Source organism: Paramisgurnus dabryanus, chromosome 1 (genome assembly GCF_030506205.2).
Source record: "Paramisgurnus dabryanus chromosome 1, PD_genome_1.1, whole genome shotgun sequence".
NCBI classification, from domain to species: domain Eukaryota; kingdom Metazoa; phylum Chordata; class Actinopteri; order Cypriniformes; family Cobitidae; genus Paramisgurnus; species Paramisgurnus dabryanus.
In genome coordinates, this window is record NC_133337.1 from 46125811 (window position 1) to 46150716 (window position 24906).

At 37.8% G+C, this 24906-nt stretch overlaps 1 protein-coding gene and 1 long non-coding RNA gene across 7 annotated transcripts in view; both read left to right on the forward strand.

The window, feature by feature from the left end:
* aatkb (apoptosis-associated tyrosine kinase b) overlaps window positions 1-24906 on the forward strand; it is an 81173-nt gene that overhangs the window by 3389 nt on the left and 52878 nt on the right. Inside the window, exon 1 of one of the 2 annotated variants that reach the window (XM_065262880.2) lies at window positions 11574-11591. The exons of the other annotated variant lie outside the window; for it this stretch is intronic. The gene's annotated coding sequence lies outside the window, so the exon portion shown is untranslated. Of the gene's footprint in view, window positions 1-11573; window positions 11592-24906 lie in introns of those variants that run through there. 2 annotated transcript variants of the gene reach the window in all.
* LOC135731287 (uncharacterized) lies at window positions 636-6044 on the forward strand. Of its 5 annotated transcripts, XR_012336961.1 has the most exons (8): window positions 654-693; window positions 852-1170; window positions 1901-1942; window positions 2495-2723; window positions 3833-3905; window positions 4008-4362; window positions 4465-4623; window positions 5222-6044. It is a non-coding gene; the product is annotated as an uncharacterized lncRNA (long non-coding RNA). The 5 variants fall into 5 exon arrangements; XR_012336957.1 differs by having other exon boundaries at window positions 636-1170; window positions 5222-5625; XR_012336959.1 differs by lacking the exon at window positions 1901-1942 and having other exon boundaries at window positions 636-1170; window positions 5222-5625.

A 24906-nucleotide genomic window follows, 5' to 3' on the forward strand; every position in this document is an offset into this window, starting at 1 on the left:
TTATCTGTAAGGAATTTCTTAAACCATATGTGAGCTTTGTAGATTCCACTTAAAAGGATTTAAGTCTCGTGATTAGAAAGAATAAGTGTTGGCAAGTTTGCAAATGAATTCTATCATGGTACATTACCACATAAAAACGAAATAGTTATTGGACTGGCTAAGGTGCACATTTGCTTTAAAAAAGACGAAATCACTGTGTAAATATTGGTAAGCATAATTACTTTAATAATGCTGCTCCATCAACTCCTTCTGAGAGGACGAGGTAATTAAATATGTCCCATAGGTTTCTTGCCGCGGCCGCTTCATATCGTCTAACCACGAGACGATTGATGGGACATTATAAGACTATCCGAGCGTCGTATCAAGTTTTCTCCGTGCTCCTAATTCAAAACATTTACAGCAGTTGCGATATTTGTCATTTCGCTAAAGTTATAGTGAACTACAAACAATCTTCTAACCACCAAACTAGCTATCGAATGCACTGTGACATATTAGCAGCGGAAGTCGGTTGACAAAATGCGGAAGAGCGAAGAATTGAAAAGGGGCGTGGCGGAATAAGGTGAATTCAGGGACACCCGAAACCGTAGGTGGCGGTATGCACCTATGAAGTTGCTTCGCAACCCGCCATTAAAACTCTAAAGAAGAAGGTGCTGTGCACGGGCTCATTTGACTACGCATAGTACTGTATTAGAGGTAAAAAAATTATATAAATACTGTTCGGCTTCTCGCACAAACCGATCGTTTCGTTTCTTAGGATATCAATGTGTCGTCACGAGCGGCAGGGTTTAATTTGGATTTGTCTGTGCATGTTTTTACTGTCTGAGATTTTGTTACTATTCACATGCATACAGACTGAAACGGTTGGAGTTTCTACATTTGTGTTGTACTGAAGAAACAAAATCACATACATCTTGGATGGCCTCGGGGTAAGCTGATAAATACAAAAAATTCATTTTAAGATGAATCCCGTACGTTGGCGGCTGTTTTAAACTGGGTGCTCGGCTCAGACCCTTTTGCCAGTATGAAGCCGATTTCAACGGTAACTGCAGAAAGCGTCAGCACGCTCAGCTCATCACTGGAGTAACGTCTGTACAACGGGTGAGATAAAACTCAACGCCTGACTGAATCATCCATTCCCTTTTCGATCCTACGCCATACGTTAAACTTGAGGTAAGTCTTGTGTTCAGTTTCCTTAAAAGGCATCAACATTCACGCTAAGCATAGTTTCAATCGAGTTCCCGTCACATCATATATTAATATATATTTCGAACTGTTGCTGATTACATGTTGGTTATTATTGATTCGTTCATGTTCCTTTGACATGTTCATGTACTTTTTTCCAGATGAAACAAACATAAAGAATTCATAATTCATTTAAGAATTATTAATTAGGACAACATCAAATTATTTATCATGTCTGAGAAAAGTAGTGCAAATTTTGGATAATATGAAAGTGGCTCCAACTTTTATGGCGCGAACGAAGCTAGCATTGACTAGCTGGGATGTTAAATAATGGGACGCAATTTTTATTAAATGCAATTTACGTGATTAATATTTACAAGCATAGTGTTCTTTGGAGGAAAATTAAGTGGAACAAAATGTTAGCTGGTAGTGCTGTGACAAATCGCAGTTGATCCGAACCACGGTTCGGCTCGCATGTGATTCGCGGATTAATATATACCAGTGTATGGAATGTCACGATTATAGATTTGTGTGTAAACTTAAACATGTCTTGATGGACCCTAATTTATGCACTGTGCAGTTATGCTGGTAGTTGGGTAATGTCATAATGGTTATTGGGTTGGGCTTGGACTAAAAAAGGGAAATTGTAATGGTTTAGTATAATAAGACATTATGTATGGTTTTGTACAATGCTAATCTTTTTTTCTTTTTTCCTCAGGTAATCTTGCTTTTGCTGTTCTAAAATAAACACTGCTCTTAGGTAAGAATGGCTGATCAAATGCATTATTTTAAATCTAATCTGAGACACAAAGCAGTTAAATCGTTGTCTAATTTGCTGCAAGGTATTAAGAACGACAGTAAGCTTGTTGACGATGATCTGACTGATGACTGATATGTGTGATGAGATTAAAACTATGGCTGTGCAAAAAAATCGATACAGCTAACTACCATGATAGTTAGCTGTATCGATAGTGTATCGATATTTCGATCTCTACTGTCGATATTTTAAAAAACATCAAATCCCTCTGTGTGCGTCAAACGACCTCCTCGCCGCTGCTATAGTTGTCACTGTCCAGTTGTCTGCCATATACGGCCATTCGGCCAATGTCTCAGAAGTTAGAGGGAGTGAGAAAATGGCAGAAAATTTAAAAACACCTGCATCTTTCAAAGAGCTGCAGGTGTTCAGCTCTATTTTTTACATTTTTGATTGTATTGTGATACGTATCTTATCATGACCCATGTATCGTGACACGTATCGTATCGGGAGGCCCTTGCCAATACCCAGCCCTAATTAAAACAACTTTTCTTTTAGCACACCACCCATACATGGCACACAAAACAGGTCTTGTGAGGGGGCTGTGCCCACAGGTAGAAATTCTGTAGGTCCACGGGCTTCTCCCCTTTCAGCGAACATCACAGCGCTTAGTCCACCATCGTGGTCTCCAATCTCCATTACCAACAGCCTGAGTGCTACACCTACAGACACCCCAACCCATGCAGCAGCTGGCAGAAGTCAGACATCAGGCCAAACTGGATTTCAAGTAAGAAGGGCGAGATAGCCCATGGAGAGAAAAAAATCACTTTGGTATTAGGGCTGGGTATTGTTTCAGATGTCTCAAATCGATTCAGATACATTAGATCTCAAATTGATTGGATTGCGATTTTCGATTCAATGATTACATTTTCACTGGCCCCACCACAAAAAAAGTAATAAATGAATGAAATAGTTTTTGTAGTTTTTACCCATTTATTCTTGTAATAAGGTTATGACACCCAATATTTTAAATACCAGTGAAAATTAACAATTATCAATTCTATTTTTGATACTACAGCTAAAACTACTAATATAAATTTCATAGATTAAAGACAAGTTAATAGTTGTTAATAAAAATTAAATGCAAGCAATGCAATATAAGTACAATAGAACAAAGATACAAATGAAGAAATCTGTGCATTTCAGGTAGGTCTAACAGTATTTTTCAGATACAGAAATTGAAAAAGTAATCAAATGTAAAATAACACGGCATATCTTCACTAATTAGGATTAACCTTTATTTAATCTGCACAAAGTTACAAATCGTTATTCAGTGAAAAGCAGGGAGTGACTTCCTCTTTTGTAGTTTGATTAACATTTAAAAACACAGACAGGTGAAGGTTACTACCACTTTAAGACTAATGCACGGATCAAATTATGATAGGCAATGAATGCATTCCTTTTCTACTTCTTCTCATAACCGTCTGTTTACTCGCAAAGGCCGGCATTTTTAAAAAAATTTGTGAATTTGCAAGTAGAGAACTAGAATTAATTTCGTAATTTGCACGCTGTCGCGCAGCTGTAAGCGCTTCCAGTGTGTGCTCTTCTCACATAGCGCATGCAAGTTCTCTTTCGCTTGAATGCTTAAATTGACAAGGCTTAAAAATGCGTGCAAAATGTAAACTTTTATGATCATGCAGCACTGGCCCAATCGGGACATTGACAGTTCCTTCAACCGGAATGCTTTTCAGATATAATGTAATGAAAATAAATACAGAAAAACGATGAGAATTGATATTGAATTGACCACATTAAAAAAAAATTTTTTCACTTTTTTTTGCCTATTCCTATTTGGTATATGTGATGAGATTAAAACATATTTTTCTTTTCTTTTAGCACACCCCACCCTTACATGGCACACAAGTATATGGCACACAACACAGGTCTTCTCAGGAGGCTGTGCCTACAGGTAGGAATTATACAAAGTGATCTCTCTCGGTTTACTCTGACATATCTACATACAATGTTTTGCTAGTAATCTGCTATGCCTGCTTTTTCTTGTGTTCTACAGCAATAGGCTTTACGCCCAGCTGCACTACTTCCTGAACTTCAGCCAGCTCCTTGTTTCCTGTCTGCCATTATTGGACAAACTGATTAATCCAGGTGTGCCTGAGCTTAGTAGTCACAACAACAATAATCAGACACACCTGGATTTATCAGTTTGTCCAGTAATGGCAGACAGGAAACAAGGAGCTTAAAGCCTATTGCTAAGGAGATCCTCATCCAGCTCGATTTTATTAGAGAGCAGCAGTTGCAGACTTCACCCCAGACCCAACACATTTTGGGCTCCCACTTTCAACTATTGAGGAGCTACAATGTTTGTAGGAGACATTAAATAATCCAGATGAGAAGAAGAATTTGGTGAGGTAAATTATGGTTTAATCAGATCATTCCTAAAAGTCAGTCCTCATTTTCACTCATGCTATATTCCTTAAATAACTAATAAGGTACATGTCTTTTTGTTTCAGACTGTTTTTCACGGAATGGTCGGAGACAAGACTCTTAAAGACACCGTGGGGTGGGTCCTGAAAAAAACAATGAACTCTTCGTGGTGAGACTCATCAATTGAAGTGGGGTCAACTGAACGCCTGCATTCAAAGGGCTCACTTTGAAAAGTGTGGTTTTGGGTGAGTGTCAGTGCTGGAAACGGCACTGTAGTGACATCCCAGGGCTCTACAGTGCGACTGACTCGATCAGTGGCTGGTTGCATAAACCTTTAAGACTAGTCTTAAAAGTTAGTCATTTTTTTTTCTTCAAGACTGATCATAATTGTATTTCTATACTCAAACTCTATTTAAAACATTAACATCATAACATTATCATAAATTGAATTGCATTAATGCTACTTCTGAGCCTCATTAAACAGTCTGTAAATATAACTAAATCCCACATTTCTGTTATATGCCACCTCTGCAGTGCAAAGATGAATTGTGTTGCTACTGATTTCATTTGATTGGTAACTTATTCTTCCTGATTGCCTCTTATTATTCTAACTCAATTTATGAATTTGAAATTTAATAAGGTTAAAATTTTATAGTCAAATATCTCCTTATAATGGGAAGGTGATTTTGTCATTGATCAGAATGTGCTCCTAAATTTTTGAATGTGCTCCTAAACTAAAAAGAAATGTAAGCGTACAGCCCTGCATCCAAAATAAGTTTTGGTGGTTTTATGAGTAACATCACATGGTCATGCTGACCTCTTCTATCTTTGTTTTTTTTTCAGATGCAGTCCGCCGGAATGCCCTGACCAAAGATAACACAGAAAAGGAGATAGAGCTCCTCATCACCAGGTGGTCGGTGCTAGCATATGACAGGGATGGTGGCCGAATCCAGACAATAGACAGACAATGAATTAAAATGTTTTAAATTTAAAAATGTTGATTTTTGGAAAATTCGTATTTGAACTGATTGTGTGTGTGTGTGCACCTGGTAATTATCACGTTGTGTCCCCACAAAGATAGGAATACCAGTATTTTTGTGACCTTGTGTCCCCATGAGGAAACAAGCTTATAAATCAAACAAAATGATGTTTCTTGTAAATGTGAAGTAGGAGAAGGGTTTCTGTGATGGTTGGGTTTAGGGAATGGGGTAGGTAAGGGGAATAAAATATACAGTTTGTAGGGTATAAAATGCATTACGTCTATGGAATGTCCCCACAAAACATGGAAACCTGTTTGTGTGTACGAGAGAGAGAGAATGTGTGTTCAAGTGAATAAAAATGCATTAAACGTGAAATCCTTGTTCTTCCTTGTGTGTTTTATTTTCAGTTAATGTTGCATAATGGTTGCTTAGCAATTTTAGTATTAACCAATCAATAAAATCAATAAATTAAACAAGCCCAAATAAGGAACAGGATTGGAGGGGAGCTTACGTCCTCTCACTCGGGGTTCCGCAATCGGGCCGCGTTAAAACTGAGTGCTCGGCCGTGTCCTCGGGGCGCGTGAAAACCGAGCGCTCGCAGAGCAATCGGACCTAGATTCATGCCGAGGATCGGCCGAGTGTTCCAGCATTAATCGTTCCGATTTCGGCCCGCGCAATTTTTGCTAGCTGGGAAGATGCTTTTATCCAAAGTGACTTACAAACGAGGGACAATTCAGCATATTGCGTTCAACAAGACCTAACAATAAGCGTATAGCAAGCTTACAAGTAGGAATCATAATGAAGCTAGGAATTCATCCAAAAAATACAATTCTTTAATTATGTATATACCCATGTGACATTCTCTAGCATATTTCTATGTCAATATTTTCCTTCTGTGTGTGTTTGGAAAATCATGAGGGGAACTATTTCTTTAAAGCATCCTTATGGTGTGCATATGAGCTTGTGGGTTCTTGGGTATAGTAAATATTTCCTCCACAAAATTAGGATTCAGCTATGTGTTTGTTGCCTCCTCGTATGGTTGCTATGGTTACCAAGAAGGTCCACAGCTTGGATTCAGAAGCTCCTATGCAGCGTTTTCTTTCTGCATTACCTGTTAGGGTGTATTCTTGTATTGACTATACTACAGTGTGTTCTGGATTGACTTTCACAAAATGATTTTACACTGAATTTTTGTGTCGACCATTCTGCAGTTTTACATTTTCAATTTGGACAGACCTCACCCCCTCCCCCTGATTTTAATCATGTCCGTCAGCAGTGATCAACTGGGCGAAATGCTGTATCTGTCAAGGTGATAAATGAAATGAGGGCACATCATGAAGAGTCTGGGAATGATTAAAAGGAAAAAACTGACTTATAGCCCATAGTCATTTGTGGTTTGTTTCAGTTCAGGATACTGCAGCCTGATTCAGATTGATTGTCATTTTTTCTTGAATATTTGTTGCACAACCTGCCCATCTATCTTTTGCTTTCTTTTTATACACCTTATATATGGTATTAGGGTCTTTTGAATTAAATCTGTAAATCACTTTTTTCATCTCCAATGCAGAAGCCTTCTTGTTTGTATTGTCCTGGAAAATAATGACTCACACTGTGATTCAGTATATTCATGAGATGCATCATTTCAATAGTTTAAAAAGTGAGACATCTTTGTGAATCATAGTAATGCAGTGAGCATCAAATTTAAAATAATAGTTTAGCAAAAAAAGAAAAATTACCCCATAATTTACTCACCTAAATACATGTTTTACTTTCTTCAGCCAAACATATTTAGAGTTAAGCTTGCATACACATCGCCAGTGACTAACAATGGCAGAGCGATGCAATCTCATTCTTTTTTTATTTAAAAAGAGCATCTATTACATTACTAGAAACAAGTTATTTTGTGTTTTTGGTATAATACAAATTGTTTGTGTGGTTTTTCACATTATTTTTAATCTCTCCCTTTTTCAAACACACTGATTTTGTACTGAAATGCGCAGTGTCATCTGATTGGACAGCTAATGTGTACATTGTGATTGACCTGAATACCTCTGACATCAGTTGGAAATGTGACGCTCCTCCCCATGTTTTTAAAGGGTTAATATCATCTTTACCTTATCAATACGAGCCGAATCTGATCCAAAAATGCCCAGGAAGTAAACTGTTGCCTACAATCCGTGTGTTGGGGTACAAGAAAAGGGATTTATGTTGAAAATGATAACTCGCGCCATCTTTTACTATGGGGTTTGTACCCTTTGCATATCGTTAACATGTACTAACAACACACTTATACACCAAATGAAATGTAAAACCGAGAATCTGAAAATTGGTGCCCTTTAATGAAAGGTTATCTTTTTCTGGCGCCATGAGCAACAGTGACAATTGGCGATAGGAAGTGGGCGTGTCCAGCGAAGTGACAAAGTTAAGAATAGTCCAACTTGACTGTGCGTGCACACTGCCAGAGACTTTGGATGCGTCTGAAACCGCATACTGTACATTAGGGCTGTTCCGAATACCGTTTTTTGAGCTTCGAAGCTCTAGTAGAAATCAAATCGAATATTCGAAGCTTCGGAAGGAGGGGCTGAACATATTTTTCTCTTTAATAAAGGCAGGAATCTGTGTGCGTGTGTGTCTGTCTGTCTACAGTTTTATTATGTGGCGGATGTGTTGCTGCGGACCCAAGGGAGTGTAGTGCCTTTTTTTTCATGCAATATTGACATGTGACACGTTTAGAATTAATAAACTTTATTAAATATTAATAAACTACAGAACAGCGCAAGCCGGAAGCGGCATGCCTGTCACGCGTCCTGCAAAAACAGCATTAGTGAAACAAAACACAAGAGCAATAATTTTAATAAGGTAGCCTAACATTTTTCTAATAAACAAACATTCCCGTATCAGAAATTAGCAGCACAGTCATTACTGACAACGTAAAGGGTAGGCTATTTAAATAAAGCAACGAAAATAAATGAACGAAGTTCAACAAACTGTAATAAAACGGTAGCATACTTTCAAAATCAAGTTTATTTATAACACTAACACCATCCAATATGTTTTTTTCATCAGCAGAACAATAAAGATGATATTTTGCAGAAACCCCAGTGCTCCGTCATGCAGGTCAACCGATCCGCACACTTTAAGAGCTAAAGCATATATATCCAATACAAAAGTAATCCCCCATAACTCCGTCTGACATATTGACATCTTGTGAAGCAAATCAATCAGTTTTTGCAAGAAACTGAATGTTATTTACAACACTATTAGCGTGAATGCCAAAGCAAGAAGTGCGCTTTCCGTTTAAGACGATCTCTTCAACTGGTGGCGTTTGGTGGTTGTTGGCTATGGATGTTGGTCTCTCAGCGCCACCTATAGAGCGGGAGCGTAAAGCGCACTTCCTGCTTGGCAAAAGCTCTGCATTAATGCTGTAAAAATATTTATATATATTCGAATCTCAAAACTGAAAATTGAATGTCAACCCACGGATCGAATATTCGAATATTCTGGTCCAGCCCTACTGTACATTACTACTGAATGAGATGAAGTACTTACTTACTGATCGTTAAAACAGTAGGTACTGTATAGTATGAATCCTGGTAGTATGAACTACATCCGCCATGTTGATACATCACGTGACAGGGTTTCCCGCAGAAAATTTGTTAGTTAAGGTGGTAGGGTTGTGCAGGTGGGCGGGCCGGGGGCGTTGCAATCAAAGGGGCAGGGCGTATGCGTCGTCATAAATATATGGACGACCTAGTTAAGGTGGTAGGGTATCCCAGCTTAGGTGGGCCGACCGAACTGAAAAGTGCTGCGGGAAACCCTGCGTGACATACTTTGTCAACAATGTCATGTCACACCATTGCAAATACAGCCGCATTGTCGCTTTCCGCCATTTCCTAATATGACAATGCCTCTTTTTCTTCGTTGGATAACTCCTCTCCCAGGCCGTTCGTGTACGTTTCGCATACTGTTTTTGGAATACTACGTATTCGGACATACTGCTCACCTCGCCTACTGCTTTTTGCTGACTTTATAGTATGGATGAAGGCGGTTTCAGACGCAGCATTTGTCACTCTTGTGTCTCTAGTCTCTTTCAGTGAGGTCGTAAGGAGGCGTTCCTAATACTGCTTGTCCCAGTAACAACAATAAACAAATGAGTAATGTTCACTCCAGTAACTGATGAGAGACGGATGATGTGAACTCCCCTGCTTTTCTCATTGGTAGTCCCTCCAGAATGTCACTCATAATTTGCATAAAGTTAAACATTTCTCAACTTGTCATGCGATTGGACACGACCATCCAGCCATCAATGGTCACTGTCGCTCGTGTTGGCGGATGCCACCGTGCTTCCTTTGAAATCAATGAGAATGCATCGCTCTGCTACTGCTAGTCGCTTATAATGTGAATGTACCTTAATGCCGAGTTCAGACTGCACGATTTTAGCCCTGAATTTGACTCGCCGACAGGTTTTGAGAAATCGCAGACAAATGCCCGAAATCACAGGCAAATCGATACTCATGCACGCGAGTGACAATCACACAGTGTGAATTATCAAAGACGTGATCTTAGAGAAAAGCCGACAAGTCGCAGACACCCGTGAGATATTTGGCATGCTAAATATCTGGACCTGTCGGCGATTCAAAAACATGCCGTGTGAAATGTGTTTTGAATGAAAATTACATCGGCGATGACCTACAGCCAATGAGAGACCAACATAGAGGACAGCTGAAAGTTCAGGGAGGAGTCTCTCCAAACATTTCCTCCTTCATAATCTTTGTTTCTTCTTCTTTCTGCTGCAAATGAGCGCACACACAATTTGTATGGTAAGCTTCTTGCGGGCTACCATTTTTAATAATAATCCCAGTCTCACGTGAGAACTACGGTCTTGCGTGACCTTGCGTTGTTTCCTTTGCGTCACTTCTCGCATGTGTTTGGTTGTGAGACGTAGTTTGCGGACGGTGACAAAGTTGTCGGCGATTCTTCCTACGGTAAAGTCATGCAGTATGAAAACCCCTGTCGCCAATCCATCATGCAGTCTGAAACAGCAGTGACTGAACGCTACCCCAGATAGTCACACAGTGTGAAAACATCTGTGACCCGACTAGTTTGAAAATCATGCAACCTGAACTCGGCATAAGTCATCACTACTCATCTACATAAAGTTCGCAACTTTGTCGCATAGCTGGACACGCCCACTTCCTGTCACTAACTGTTGCTGTCACGCGTGTTGCCAGAAATTGGCAAACTTCCATTGAAGTGAATGATGTCTCGTCACTGTTGCTAGTCGCTGGCGGTGTGCACTCAGCTTTATGCAAATGATGAGTGAAGCTCATGTCTAACTTCTGTCGATTTGTTTATAAATTACAACCAGGACACCTCCTAACAACCTCATTTAAAGAGATGTGCAAGACAGTGATAAAGTAGAACGGGGCTTTATTTTATATAACATTGCGGCTCTTCCTAGCTTTGCTATGCTTCAGTGGTTCTCACGAGTCTTGTGACTAGTCGTCATATGCGTTGTGACGAAACATGCAGTAACAAGACATTCAAGAATCAATAATTGCTTTGTGCACCCACATGGAGCCTGCGTGCCGCCATTTTTTACCTAGGCGATGTTGATCGCTAAAACCTTTAAGTAAAAATACAAATCTTTTTCTCTACCTTGCTTTAGAATATAAATATTAAACCCCTGGAGTCGTATGGGTTCCTTTATTTGATGATGGATGGGCTTTGAAAAATTGGGTACTATCCAATGCCATTACAAAGCTAGGAAGAGCCCAAATTATTTAATATAACTAAATGTATATGGCTAAAGAAAGAAAGTCATATTCATGTGAACTGAATTAAGATGATTTTTATCTTTCTGTTACCTATTCCTTTAACATCATCACAGCAAAATCTTCTTTATGTTTTCCAAAATAAGTAACTATTAAAGATGGTAGTTTTTCCAAGGACGTGCGCTGATGTGTTTTCAAGCACGTGTTAGGATTTTCAGTCATTTAGAAACCGGAACGACATGAGACTAGGAGGTCTGGGGTGATGGTAGTGGTGACATCACCTGTCTGGGAGTAGTGTTTGTTGGGTAATTGGCGGTAGAGTTGGCGACTCTCCCATGCCAGCCTTCAGAGCTCAAGTTTCCTCGACCGCCAGACTCTTATAGCATCTGATTCGTCCTGAAAGACCTCTTGTTGTTTTGCTTCCTGTTTGTGAGATCCACACACGAAAACAACATATTGGTAAGAACGTGTCACACCTGACTGTCAAATGCGTACATGATACGGATGCTGAGTTATCCTAGCGGATGCGCATTAGAGAACATTTGGATAAAGACGCAGCATTGGATTTATTGAGATTGCGAGAGAGTTTGAGCAGAAGGAGTCTGGTAAGAGATTGGTAGGAGTCATTATTGTGCTAAGATATTGTTTATGAACGACGTAATTCTTACAGGAAGCACGGGTGAAAGCGAAGGGCATTGATATGGCATCGGGTGTAATGTAAACAACCTGCAATACTGTAGGTCAGTGTGAGAAGTGGCGCTGCGGTTTATATACAGCACTGATTCACTTCAGGTTGACTAAATTTATAGACTTACAGTAAAGAACAGAACATGATATAAATATGTGCCCGATCTATAATTGTTTCTTTCTGGTGTTACTGTAGCATCATGAGTTCGATCCGAAGGACCATAAATACTGAGAATCCCTGTGATGCACTGTAAGTAGCTTTGGATAACAGTGTCAAAAATGTTCTGGTTTATTTCCCTACATTGATAATGCGTTTATGGTATTAACTGGAAGTCAAACCCATAACCTTGATGTTACAGACTTGACACTGTTCGTAGTACTGTACTTGCTTTAGCAGACTTTGTTACTTTCAGGATATGTTTGGTCTCCACACGAAAAGCTCTCCACACCCACTCTTTGACTGCAAGCTATATCATTTTCTATCTATTTTCATGCACTTGGCTTGTTCCAACTAAGGTTTTTGTTTGCTTGAGTTTCAGGAACAAGTCGCTTTGATGGTAAGAGGGGCTTTTGCTAATGGCTGTTTCTGCAGAACTGCTGCGCATGCATCTGTGTGTGTTTGTGTAGTGAATATGTGGGAGTGCACAGAAGATGCTGGAGGATAATCGATCCTGATGATGACAAGAACAGAGTAGCTATAAACATTAGGCGCTTTTAGATTCACTGTTAGATTATCCATTTAGGGTGCGAATTATGGCTAGATGGAAATCAAAGGTCTGAGAGGTTCTTCAAAGTATATTTTTGTGTTACTGTAAGTTTGGACAGACTATTTACTAAACTATTAAACAATGTGCTTGGATGTTGGATGTTAATCACAAAGTTAGAAATGTAAGCAATGCATAGCAACAGCAACTATAGCAACAGTAAAGTGCATGAGTGCTTTGCGGAATGATAATTATTGAATGGACTATTCACCTTAATTTTGATGTAAATGTGTGCGCCGCCATCTTTGAGCTCCTTTGTTAGACTTCCGGTGAGCCACTACAGCTAATGGAAGTCGTATTGCGAGGGACACGAGTGTGCTGTTTTGACTGGCTTTTAATGATTATTATGAAATCCAGGAAAACTGGCAAAATTTGTGCAGTTAGAGATTGACATAATAGCTGGTACAAAACCATTGGTTTTTAAAATAATCCACGCACAATAACTAAATGTGTATGTGGTGCAAGTGCACCCACGATCTTTAGCCAAAAATCCATCTGACAGTGAAAAATAAATACAGTAATTACTACAAATATGTTGATTTAGCTGATATATTTATTCTGGTACTATATATTATTACAAAAAATGCGAGTACACTTCAGAATATATACGACATAAACTGCTTGATTAGTTCATGTTTATAATAGTTCTTAACTCTTTCACCGCCATTGACGAGATATCTCGTCAATTAAGAGAAAACGCTTCCCCGCCAATGACGAGATTTTCTGTTTTTCCGCAATACCGCTATTATCCAGCAGGTGGCGCACTTCCGCAACTTATACAACCCGGAAGTAGCGCCTCACGTGAAAGAGAAAGAACTCCGTTTATGTTTTAAAGATCGCTCTGCATCTGATCTCTATCAAAAGTCCTTCGCAAAAATGGAATTATCTCAGCTTTTTGCTCAAAATTGGGTGTTTTTGAAGAAACCCATGTTTGAGAGGTGATTACAAGAGAACTAATGAAGGTAGAATGAAACGTTTTTTTTTTTTTTGTTTGAAAGCAGAGGGTCTGTTCTTTCATCTGATATATTGTTTGTTTATATATTTAAAGAAGAACATTTTCTGGAAGGCATTAAACTTTTATGAAAATCATGAAAAATGCCTGTCGCTGTCTGGCAACTTTTTTTTTAAAATGCTGGCGGGGAAAGAGTTAATGTGTTTGCACATACTTTTGTTGTATTTAAAATAAAAAGCACATTATTTTAAAAAAAGCTAATAATTTCATAAGCTCATGAAGTAAGAAGCGTTGTAATAATATTTTCATAAAACGAAAACAAATACTGAATACATGTAATAGTTTAATATGTTTATTATGGTTAGTTCAAATAACTTTGCAATGATAAATAAATATTTACCAGAACTGTTTAAATCATGTTTTATGCATGCTCCCACGACACTGTTTTCTACCGCCGGCTATTGAAACGGATGTCTCGCACAAAGAGGGGAATTATGTCACTTCACTTACTTTAAAAACTGGGTGATTTTTATAAACAAACCTTTTTGTTATTAAATACTTTTGCTTTAACTACTGTATATAGATCTGGCTTTTAAATTACCTGTTAACTTGAATAAATAACATGAAGATACAGATTTTGCATACTGTATACATTCATATTCGTACATAAATAAATGTCAAAAAATGGTGCCTAGCTATTTACTGGGCCGTACCCTTTTCACAAGTACTCCTTTGCACCTAAAGCGTTCATATTAGTATCTCAAAGGTACATATTGGTACCAAAAGTGCATATTAATTCCCTTAAAGGTACCAAATGTATACATAGCTGTTAGTGATGTGCATCTCCATAACTGAGGCAGATGCGATATGCATCTCGATGCATAGCCTAAGGTACGATACAAATAAAGATACATATGATGCAGCTACCGATACGTATTATGTTCAGTGTGGTGCTGTATCTTAGCTGTTTCCGAGGACAAAAACATAAAATGCCTAAAAAACCTAAAGAAAACATTTCCCGGTCTATAGACTAGATAGATATGGAAATAACTTGCAAGATGTATGATATCCCATCATGTAAGCAAAGTCAACTGTGATTACTGTACAAGGTGTTTTTATTTATTTATTTTTGAGCTATGGTTAGATGTTTATACCATTTTAACTGGCAACCCTTGTTTTTGTTTGGATGGCTTTTATCTTTTAAAAGCTTGTTGAGTAGCATTTTGTGTTACTCCTACATTTATTGTTATACACTCTATAGCATATTTCCCCACCTACAATTTAACGTTACATGTAAACAATTTCAACCACATTAATATTTCTTTCTTGTACCTAAACCTTTCTCTAATGTGCCACTAAAGGTGACAAACAAACACTTCGGGTCTCTTTACATGTAAGTTGCGGCCATGTTTCTACAAGAGTGCGTTTTGTCACTACTATGGCCCTGTCCCAAATCACGCACTTTATGTGGACTTTAGTCTTGTGGCTTTAAATTGCACGTGCTTGCTTAGTCTATGAGTCCTTAGGGTGTCCCATCTGTCATTTTTATGCTTCAAAGTGTGCTCATCAGCGCCCCCCTTTGCACCCTTGCACACTGCTGCAGGCTCCACACAATTTACCAACCCAGAAGTCCTTGCGAAAGAGCAATCAGATGACGGATGGGAGGAGTTAACACTGATGGACAACTTCTCAGAGTGACGCTCGAGTCTGTCCCAAAATACAACTTTGGTGCACCCTCATGGACTCGTGTCAAGGGTCCCTAAGGTGTGCACTACATGATGTCATCAAAGTGTGGTATCTGAGGAAGTGCCCCATTTCGGACAGGGCTGTTGTCTCACACGATATGTTTCTCCTGTGTCGTCTACCGTAGCTTCTCTTTGCGTTTCGAAATTGAGGTGCTAGATGCACCTCTAGATGCAGCCGCTAGATGCCGCTAAAACCCACACTAGACCTTTAAGCTGTCTGCTGTGTAGCATTAGATCGACCATTTATTTTGTGCACAATCACCAAAGGTTTTTTTATTCTTTTGCTGTTTTTCTACAAAGGTATATGGCAGCCCCTTATGATGGAGTAAGTTTTGACATTTGAGTTTCAGGCCAAATTTCGGCTCTCTAGCTCAAACCCTAGCAACACCAAAAACATTTGTTCTCTTTCATATTTTTTAACAGTTTGTTCTAAAAACATTTTTCTCTTTGGTTTTAGCATCTTCTGGTTAGTTGGTTCAGTTTTTTTCTGTTTTGATGCATCTGTAGCTGCCAGCAGGTTTGCAAACATATTAAACGAAACCCTACAGATTATGCTCATAGGTTTTTTTTAGACATTAGAGGTAAGAGATACAGCAGTAAGGGACGAATGGTCCACAGCGTCTGCTAGAGAAAAGTTGCTTCCAGACAGCAGTGACCCAGAAAATACGGCACACACAGCAAAATCATTTACAAATGGTAGAGCAAAATGCTTGAAGGGCAAGAAGTTTGACTTTGGGACTAAAACTGTACATGTTTAAAATGAGAAATGTATTGGTTAGACATAAACCCCTGGACCAGGCTGTGTTACAGTAGATCTACAGAAGATGTTTGAGACTATACATGGTGCCTTACATACCTTGTGTATTAATACTGTATATACCTGGCTGCAAAGTATATGGAGTGCAGTGAGAGGTATTTGATGCACTTTTGCATTAGCAGAAATACCATAGAGAGCAGTGAAACACATAACCAAAGGCCATTATATCGCTCTCTTCTTGTATACAGTATATATTTAGCATGTTGATGGACACTGAGACAATGCAAGCTCAATATGAAATCCATTAAAAAACATTTTTGCTTTCTCTTGTTATTAGTAATCTCAAGGCAAAATGCAGAATACAAACTATTGATCAAGAGATCCCTAACAGAGAACAGATGTTATCGAAGAGCCATTTTATAGCTTCAACAGAGGAGTATTGGCCTACTTCTTTTGGCTTGATGTTAATATCTTGGTTTCACATTTCTAGGATCCATCATGTCATCAGGGCAGTTAGTGTAATATTATTACATGAACACAATGTTGAATACAAGATCATCTCTGCACATTTGTTTCAGGCTGTTGAAACTTAGCACAGAGATGTAGGGTTAAGGTATGAAAAATATCATTAACATGCAGGTGTAAAAAACAATATATGTGTCGTTCTGATTTCCCAGCCAAAGTCATTTTTGTGTTTTTCTGTTTTCTAAATAAAATCATCTTACATAATGTAAAGTACATTCTGTTAAAATATTGCTATATTTGAATATTAACTCTTTCCCTGCCATTGACTAGAAAAAAAATTTAAACGTGTTCCTGATGAACTTTTATGTTAATCTGCAATACCACGATTATCCACTACACTGTAAAAAAATCCGTAGAAATTGCAGCTGGGTTGCCGGTAATTTACCGTAGATTTAAATTTATGTTATTTACTGGCAATATTTTGTTCAAAGTTAAATGAACATTAAACATTTACAAATCTTTGTCTTTACAGAGTAAAACTAAAAAAACAGCATCAAGCAAAACATTCTGGGAAACAAAATCTGAAGCAAAAAACAGAAAAAGGTTAATGATGATTTCTGGTTCCCAGAATGCTTTGCATGAGGCTGTTATTGTATAGTTTTATTCTGTAAAGATAAAGACTTGTTAATATTTAAAATTTATTTAACTTTGAACAAACTCTTGCCAGTAAATAAAATAATTTTAAATCTACGGTAAATTACCGGCAACCCAGCTGCAATAACACTGTAATTTCTACGGATTTTTTTACAGTGTAGATTACCCAATTTATATAAAAACTGAAGCCAAAACGTTATTTACTAACTTTAAACTTTGTGTATGTTTTGATAATCGCTCTGAAGCTGATCTTTAATGCTGTGTTTACACCAACCGCGGTAGAGGCGGCAAGCACGAGTGATTTCAATGTTAAGTCAATGTGAAGACGCGTTGATGTGCGTCTGGAGGTCCCGCGGCGCAGATGAGGCGTTTAGGGCGGCACGGGAGAAGCATTTCTGCCTCATTTGCACGTCTAGTGGCACGGTAGTAAGGTGACAAAATACAAACCGGTAACTTTCTCGATAAATGCACAATCAACATCAACCATCCTGCAAACAGACAACTGCACAACACTTGCCCCTCCCACAAGAAGCGGATTTTGCCTCTGACACCGTCAAATGCTTGCTTTTTTTAGGCACGGCAGACGCGATTTTGACGCCTGAAACGCGGTTGGTGTAAACGCAGCATAACAAAATTTCTTCACAAAAATGCAATTATTTCAGCTTTTTGCTAAAAAAGAAAGAAAAATACACATATTTTATAGTAAATAGCATGTTAAAATGTTTTTATTCTTTTTTTTGTTTATTGTTTGTTTGAAAGCAGATTATCTGTTCTTTCATTTGATATATTTGTAAGTTTACAGTATATATTTTTAAATGAAAATTTTCCTGGAAGGCATTTTGTGAAACTTGTAAAAATCACAAAAAATGCTGGTGGGCAACTTTTCAAAAAATGGCTGGCGGGGAATGAGTTAATAATGGTCATGTCAAAGATTGAAATCAATGTGAGATCAATGATTGAAATCAAACTTTGATGCTACTTATATCATCATAAGATTTTGAGACTTTAGCCTGGATTTTCATAGGTCGTGTATGCAGAGGTGTATAATACTTATTTTAGTTACATTTTCCAAGCATCTGTGCTTTATCAGAGTGTTTGTCTTGGGAAAAAATTTACTTTTCTTTACTAAAAAATGTTCACTACATTCTAAAGCATAGAATCATACTGTGTATTTATATTAAAATTGATTTAATGCCTAATTACATAAAAAAATGTGTAAAAGTACGAAAATTATTTTTACTACCTAAAAGTACAAAAAAATTACTAGATGTTTAATGTACTTAAATATTAAATATAAATCAAAAACTTTAAATTATGAAATGTAGTGGAGTAAAAATTATGATTATATGTTTTCGAATGTATGTTTTCCAAAGAAAAACACTAATAAAATACCAATAATTGAAAATTTACTTTTATGTAGAAAGTAAAAATACTATTATATAGGTACAACTCTGTGCATATGTTGGTGTTCATGGGATTTCCCAGTAATGCAAGCATGCATGTTTTTGTATGTTAGCATGTGATCCAATGAGGAGGCTACTTAAGGGCCGTGGCACTGGCCCGCTCAGATTAACGGCTGGCCCACAGATTCAGAAGAGACAAAAAATAAAAACAAAAACAAAAGAAATCACACATAAATGATAATAATCTCTTTAATCATAATCGCTCAAATATGCATCATTCAGAAATAACTAACTATTTATATAGAAAGTTTATCATTTGCATGTGTTTTTAAACCTTGCAAATGGTAACATTCAAGCCATTTGAAACAATTTGAGCCAGGATGTTTAAGTGAGCTGTTTTCTGCAAAGCACACACATTTAGAAAAAAATCAGACGTTTGTCATATGGATCCGTGCTTATTCCGTTTTTAAAGTGACAGTACCCTCAAGCAATCTGCTTATGTTTGTGTCCTTATGTTAGTTAAACAACAGAATACAAAAGGAAAATCACTTTTGTAACTTTAAAAAGATTAATTTTATTTCATCTATAGACTGAAGAAGACAGTTTTATTATTCATTTGATTCAACTTTGGTTCCTAAATATTTGTAACTTAATGCTTATATGCTTATAATTTCTCGATTTGTTTTTTTTTATTTTCCTTATTTCCATTTTTTGCTGATCCAAAAATTATTTGATCCATGACTTAATGTACTTAATGTAACCTGTTTAACCACTATATTGTAAAATTATATAATTTAAGAGTAGGCATTGAAGTCCAGCCTATTTGACCAAGATCCACTCAGTTCTTTCAAGGAGTTCACAAAGCAGATGCTTCTTGCTCTGTATCCATAGCAACATGCGACACAGATCACCACACCATCCCATCATTTCGGTCTCATTAATCAACCCTGATTGGCTTATAGCCTGAGGTCTTCATTCTCAAGATGCTGAATCATCCCTGTCACCCTGGGCAACTAGAGGTTATTTATGATATCCATAGAACAGTGGATTAGTTTATAGCAGGTTGTATGATGACGTTGGTGCTAAACATGTAACAAATGTAGTTTTCATTACCTTTTCTCTAAACCCTTCTGTGCCTTTAAGACTATTACATTTAATTAGTCCATAATGATTGACTAACTTTTGTGTTCACTGCCTTTATAGCCTGCCTGGAAACAACAGTATTTAAAATAGGATTGATATTATGAGTTGATGGACTTGATATTATAAAGTGCTTGTGTCGGGAGAAAAACGAATCACTTGATTTTTCAATATTCAAGCTGCAAAGTAGATTCAATTTTATCCAGTGTAGTCAAAATGAGACAATGTTGTCCATGGTTTGCCAGCTTTAGAGAAGATAGCGTATCTATGATCCAAACATTTGTAGATTAAACACTTTGAGCATTATCAGTTCACGCATATATATTTAACACGCATTGAGGAAGCCGGTGGAAATAAAAGCACTCACATGCACCAAAAACATTAACTAAGATTTATTACATATTATTGAGGATTTATGTACAGGTTGGACTGAATCGTAAGGGTACAGTTATGTAAAGCTGTTTTTAAAATTATGCATGCAGACTCTTTTCACTGCTGCAGTCCAAACCCAAATTCAGCAGATCAAGCCGTGCTATTTTTGGATAATTGAACTGTTATCCTGACCTTCAAGCCCACATCATGTTATATGCATCGAAATTAATGAAACATATGTAGCCTTCCTGTCTCCATGGCAACGCCTGTTCAGCATCCATAGCACAGTGTGAGCACATTTAAGCTTCCGACTCTCAATGGGTAATCACACTGTGACCATCTATAACCACGGCAACAGCAGGGCAAAACCAATACAGGTTTTAAAGGAATTACGGGCACTGCCAGCATTGAGGTCTTTGAATGAGATCCATCATTCAAAGGCAAACAAAAAATCAGCTTTCTTGAATTGAAAGATTGCTTGCTCCAAACCGGCTCAAAACCCTGAAAAACGTTTGCGTATCAGTTTTAATAACTGCCTTATATATGTGTTAGTCACTAGTATCTCTTTTTTTTTTCTAAAAAAAATTCATATTATTGTTAAAGACATCTAATTTTCTGCTAATATCCTGTAATTTAAAATGAGTTAGAGCAGATAACTGTTATTTAGTTCAGCAATAATTGCTTTGCCAATTTCTACCCTTTCTTTATCTGAATGCTGAATGTGTTGGTGACATGATGTAAGATGTTTTTATTTTTATTTTAAACCAGACTAAAAAAGTTTTATCTATTTTACCAGGTGGCTAATTTATATAAATTTCTATGAACACCTTTGCATGTTATAGCATGTTTGTCGTATGTTTTTGTACATTTAACATTGTATGAATTCATATGAAATCCCCAGCATGTGAAATAAATTTTTCCCCTGAGATCAGATTGAACCAAACCAGCTCAGGCTGGCTTAAGCTGTTTTTATTCAGCAAGAAACTGATTATAAATTTTATCTGCACTGAAATACGATTAGGCAGACAGAAGTGACTCCCAGTGAGTGTTTCTAAGACAATGTTTTAATAAGAGAAATAGCCAGAGGCTAAAAATGATGGCAGTACATTTGCATGCTTTCCAGCTTCTGACTGAAGAAAATGGGGAAAAAATGCTCTACTGCGGTTTGCAGAATACATGTATGAGAGTTTCTCTGGCCTCATTTTATCCTATAGTACATAGTCTTCCTTTTAACTTCTTCATCATTCTTTTATCAAGCTGCTGTGCATCTCTTAGGAACTTGGTTACACGTGCCTTCATCTACTACTTTACTCATATGTGCTTGTTTAAAATTTTATGTCATGTTCTTGCCCTCAAAGCGTGAGGAACCGCATGTGAGCCTTCTGACCCAAAGCAGACAAGACGACATCAAAAAGACCTGTAATGTTTGTTTTTAGTAGAGGTTATATCATTTACACATAACCATGCATGGATCTGCATCTCGGATAAGGAATATGGGAATAAGATTCAGTTTTGTTTTTGGAAAATGCATTAAACAATCAGATTTATACTCACAAACCAGTCACTTATGAGGTTAAATTGTTGTTATGGGGTGCATTCTTAGAAGACAACAAGGTAGGGCACTAGGTTTATGGGTTGGGTAAAATATGGACAAAAATAACCTGTGCTGTGTCAATTATGCAACCTGATCTCACGAATTTCCGTGGCATAGTCACGGAATTTTTTGCTCATTTTTCCGTGGCATTCTCACGGATCTCCTCATATTTCCGTGGCCCTGCCACGGACTTTCTTTTCCGTGGCATTCTCACGGATTGGTTACTCAACTGTTTTGTCCTATTTTCTTACCATTGTCGCTTCGGTTTAGGGTTAGATTTACATAAAATGACATCCCTACCCAAACCCAACTCTAACCCCAACGCCAGGCGACAATTGATTAAAGTTTAGAAAATATAAAAGAATACATAAAAAAAAAATAGTATAAACCAATACTTAAAGTGAAATACTAACGCAAACACCAAATCTAACCCTAAACCGAAGCGACAATGGTTTGAAAATAGGAAAAAACAGTTGAGTAACCAATCCGTGAGAATGCCACGGAAAAGAAAGTCCGTGTCAGGGCCACGGAAATATGAACAAAAAATTCCGTGACTATCCCACGGAACTTCGTGAGATCATGTTGCAATTATGGCATCTCCTACAGTATATTCATTTAAACGAACATTTATTTTATTTCGGTTGATTTTCTGTTTCTATACCCATCACTGACTCTTGCAGTGGCTGTATGTTGTCTCCTCGCCACAGGTGGGCTTGAAGAACACAGAAACTATTCCTGTCTTGAGCATCATGTAAACACTTTGATTTGAGAGGGGTTTATTGATTCAAATGGGTTCTTACTGTGCACAGAGTAGCTCAGCAGCGGTATACTATGCTTGTGTGTGGATGTTGGAATGCGCATGGGACATCCTGTGTCACCGGATGTCCAGATGATTTGGTGACCCTCTTTTTTTAAATGACATACAGTGTTATGTATTACACTCACCTAAAAGATTATTACGGGCACCTGTTAATTTTCTCATTAATGCAATTATCTAATCAACCATTCACATGGCAGTTGCTTCAATGCATTTAGGAGTGTGGTCCTGGTCAAAACAATCTCCTGAACTCCAAACTGAATCACTGAAGAAAGGTGATTTAAGCGTGAACTGGGAAAAACATCCAGTATGCGGCAGTCCTGTGGTCGAAAATGCCTTGTTGATGCTAGAGGTCAGAGGCGAATGGGCCGACTGATTCAAGCTGATAGAAGAGCAACTTTGACTGAAATAACCACTCGTTACAACCGAGGTATGCAGCAAAGCATTTGTGAAGCCACGACACGCACAATCTTGAGGCAGATGGGCTACAACAGCAGAAGACCCCACCGGGTACCACTCATCTCCACTACAAATAGGAAAAAGAGGCTACAATTTGCACGAGCTCACCAAAATTGGACAGTTGAAGACTGGAAAAATGTTGCCTGGTCTGATGAGTCTCGATTTCTGTTGAGACATTCAGATGGTAGAGTCAGAATTTGACGTAAACAGAATGAGAACATGGATCCATCATGCCTTGTTACCACTGTGCAGGCTGGTGGTGGTGGTGTAATGGTGTGGGGGATGTTTTCTTGGCACACTTTAGGCCCCTTAGTGCCAATTGGGCATTGTTTCATCCCTTTATGACCCTTTGTGATGGTGATGGCTACTTTCAGAAGGATAATGCACTATGTCACAAAGCTCAAATCTGTTCAGTTGGTTTCTTGAACATGACAGTTCACTGTACTAAAATGGCCCCCACAGTCACCAAATCTCAACCAAATAGGGAAACTTTGGGATGTGGTGGAACGGGAGTTTCGTGCCCTGGATGTGCATCCCACAAATCTCCATCAACTGCAAGATGCTGTCCTATCAATATGGGCCAACATTTCTAAAGAATGCTTTCAGCACCTTGTTGAATCAATGCCACATAGAATTAAGGCAGTTCTGATGGTGAAAGGGGGTCAAACACAGGATTAGTATGGTGTTACTAATAATCCTTTAGGTGAGTGTACATGCAAATACATTCATATCTCATTGCCTGTGAATTTTTGTACTCTTCTGGACGTCAAATCAGTGGTGAAGTGAAACATTTTTAAAAAGGATTGACTTTTATTGCACTTTTACTGAGGGTGCTGTTTGTATCACTGGAAGTAACATAAACACCACGTTTGTAAGCCCAGCACGACTCCAAGATCTTCAAGCTTTAATGAAGGCAGGATCACAATGGGGCTTCAACTTCACTGCTATTACACGGGTCATCTTCAAACTGACAATTCTACATAACATGATAAAAAGTGTGCATGCAATGTGAAATGCATCCATGCAGGCGCTTGACCAATACTTTTATTGTGCAACAAAATTTAACTTGAATATAGTTTACACCAGAACATAATGAATTGTTTGAATTCAACATTGTGTTTTATGTTGAAAACCTTTACATGAGAGAAAGAGACAGAGAGGAGAGAGAGAAGATGAAGTTTGCTTGTGTATTCTCTCACTGCGGTTAAAAAAATCATCAGAGAACCAGCAGTCTTGATGAGCTCTCCAAGCATTCATTCATCTCAAAGGAATAAAAAACACTTGATGTTTGAGATGTAATTGAATATTTTCTAATTGCTTTAGAGATCTCCATTACATGTTTGTGTCTGTGTGCATGCTTTTATTTACTTCCTATGAGTACATTTGCGATGACAGACGGAAAGTTTTTTTTTTTTGAGTCGCTGAGTCTAGATATTGTAACACAGCATGTTATTAATGCTAAAAACAGTCTGTAAGCGCCAACTCTTGCTGGGCCTAAAAATATCATTACCACTTAAAATAATGCAGCTAGCAGAGATTAGCATGAAGAGGATGGTAATGGTTTTTATAGATTACATATCACCCAGACAGGGACGTAGTTTCTAAAAGGAGGAATGAGAGGAGTTAACCCCCCTAATATTTAAAGGGCACATTTTACAAGACTTTTTTATGATGTCAAATAAATCTTTGGTGTCCCCAGAGTATGTATGTAAAGTTCTAGTTTAAAATATTATATAGATCATTTATTTTAGCATCTTAACTCTTTCACCGCCATTGACGAGATATCTCGTCAATTAAGAGAAAACGCTTCCCCGCCAATGACGATATTTTTCGTCTTTCCGCAATACCGCTATTAAAATACATTTCAAAAGATATAATCATAATTTTTACTCCACTACATTTCATAATTTCAAGTTTTTGACTTATATTTAATATTTAAGTACATTAAACATCTAGTAATTTTTT